Source organism: Vicia villosa, unplaced genomic scaffold (assembly GCF_029867415.1).
Source record: "Vicia villosa cultivar HV-30 ecotype Madison, WI unplaced genomic scaffold, Vvil1.0 ctg.004458F_1_1, whole genome shotgun sequence".
Classification (NCBI taxonomy): domain Eukaryota; kingdom Viridiplantae; phylum Streptophyta; class Magnoliopsida; order Fabales; family Fabaceae; genus Vicia; species Vicia villosa.
In genome coordinates, this window is record NW_026706442.1 from 7339 (window position 1) to 9784 (window position 2446).

Genomic DNA, 2446 nt, shown 5'->3' on the forward strand with positions numbered 1-2446 from the left:
AATTTTGGCTAAAATAACGAAATCATAGTTAAGTCCTAGAGATAAATCCAATCTACATGAAAGCATGTAAATTTACATCAAACTAAAAATATATATTAGAGATGCATAACAGTTACACAAAAGTCTTCTTCTTTAAAGCTCTTTGGGACTTGTACAAACAGACAGGTCCATTACTCCCTCTATCATATAGAACCAGTACTCCCCCTGAAAGGGAGACCCAAACATGAACTACCCAAGTTCACACATCAGAGGCATATGCAATAGAAGATAAAAAGGCCTCACATCAGGTAGGATGTCAGAACATCTTGCACACACTCTTCAGTCTCCACTCTTCAGTCTACACTATTCAGTTCCACCAGTAGCACAATCCTATCAGTATGCTAATCAACAAGTCAGAATATGTGTCTTAACATCAAGACAAATAAAAACAACCTAACACTTTACTCCCCCTTTTTATCCAAAAATTGACAAAAAATAAAGTAAATGTAAACAAATGTGAGCACACAAATATTGCAATCAAGCAACACACATAGATGGAAACACACATATCTAATGGAAACACACAAACTAGAATCACTTTTAGGTGGTCTTCCACCTCATTCCCCATGTCAAAGATCCTTCTGCACTCCTTGTTGTTGTCTTGCAGAGACTTTATGTTCCATCCCTTATCAATAGAAATTTAATTAGGCTTCTCAAGTCTCCAAAAATAGAGGAAAGATGTAGTAACAATTGCATTCCTCTATGTTTGTAATTGTTATAAGTCCTCAATAGTGCAAGTTCTAACTCCACTGCTAATGTTTTTAATTTGATTTATTTTAAACATAACAGTAATATGTTCCTTGTTGTCCATATGCTCCAGACTAACAACCTTCCTTTCAACAAAACCTTTGATTGATTTGATATCAAGATTCTTGTTCCATCCATGTTGAATAAGATATATGATAATATTGAGATCAACACAGTGTAATATCAAGACATTATGTTTGACATTAAGATCCTTCAAAACTTGTTTTATCAGTACAGAGAAACTTCCTCTTGTTTCCCTAAATTCAGCTTCATCATTTAACCAAGAAGCACATGTTGGCTTCTCATTGATCTAGAAAAACTGTCAATTTCTAAAGGCAAAACATCCATCAACATTAGATACTTGTTTATTGAATTCAGTGATATCCCTTTTATTAGGGTGTTTTAAAGTCAGTTCCTACTGATTCAGTGCTTGTAAATTCATAGATTTCATCTCTTACTACTTCATCAGTCTGCACATGAGATGTTCCAACATTGTTTGTAACATCCATCTTTTCTTTAGTGACTGAGTCATTAAGGAATAGACTTAGGAGTTCCATTAAAATTTTATGTTTAGAGTAAAACACTCTATAAGCTCTGCTATGTGTAGCATACCCCATAAATATTCCTTCATCTCTTATGGACTCTTTGTCAGTCAAGATATAACACTTATCTCCAAAGACATGAAAATGTTTGACTGTATGCTTATATCCTTTCCATGAATCATAAGGAGTGATTGAAGTTCCTCCTCTCAAGGTCACCCTGTTATAAATATAGCATGCAGTATTCATAGCTTCAGTCCAAAATTCATGTGGCAGTTGTTTAGCATGAAGCATGATCCCAACTGATTCTTGTATTGCTCTAGTCTTTTGCTCAACAATTCCATCTTGCTGAGAAGAGAAATCACGACTCATACCTTATGAAACACAAAATTCATAGAATTTTGCATTCTCAAACTCCTTGTCATGATAACTTTTGAATTTGATAATCTCACCATTTTCATCCTCTTGAATCTTTTGGCATAAGTCTTCAAAGACTTCATGAAGGTATGACTTTTCTTTGAGAAATTTCATCCATGTAAAACAAGAAAAATCATCTATAACCACAAAGACATACCTTACTCTATCCAATCCTTCTGTCAGTATTGGTCCTATTAAGTCCATGTGAAGAAGTTCCAACACTTTGGAAGTAGTCTAATGTCGTAACATTGGGTGTGACATTATGGTTTGCTTCTTTAATTCAAACTCATCACAAACTTGCTTTTCTTCAATTTTGAGCCCTGACATTCCTCTAATGACTCCTTTAAGTCAGATTTCTTTCATTCTTTTGAACTGAAGGTGTCCAAGTTTCTGGTGTCATAGCTTCACTTCATCCTTATTTGTGGTTGAACATGTGGATGTTATTTGAATTTCCACAAGTAACAGTTGCCTTTAGACATTACACCTTTCATAAGAACAAAATCTTTCTCATCTTTGACTAAGCCTTCTGATTTGGAGAAATTTACCAACAAACCTTGATCACATAATTGACTAATGCTAATAAGATTATTTGATTGTTCTTTTACAAGAAGAACATCTACTTACTTTGGAGATCCATCACACATCAACTTTCCTACTCCCTTGATTTTTCCATCACAAAACCTGACAGCACTTGTGGGGTGATG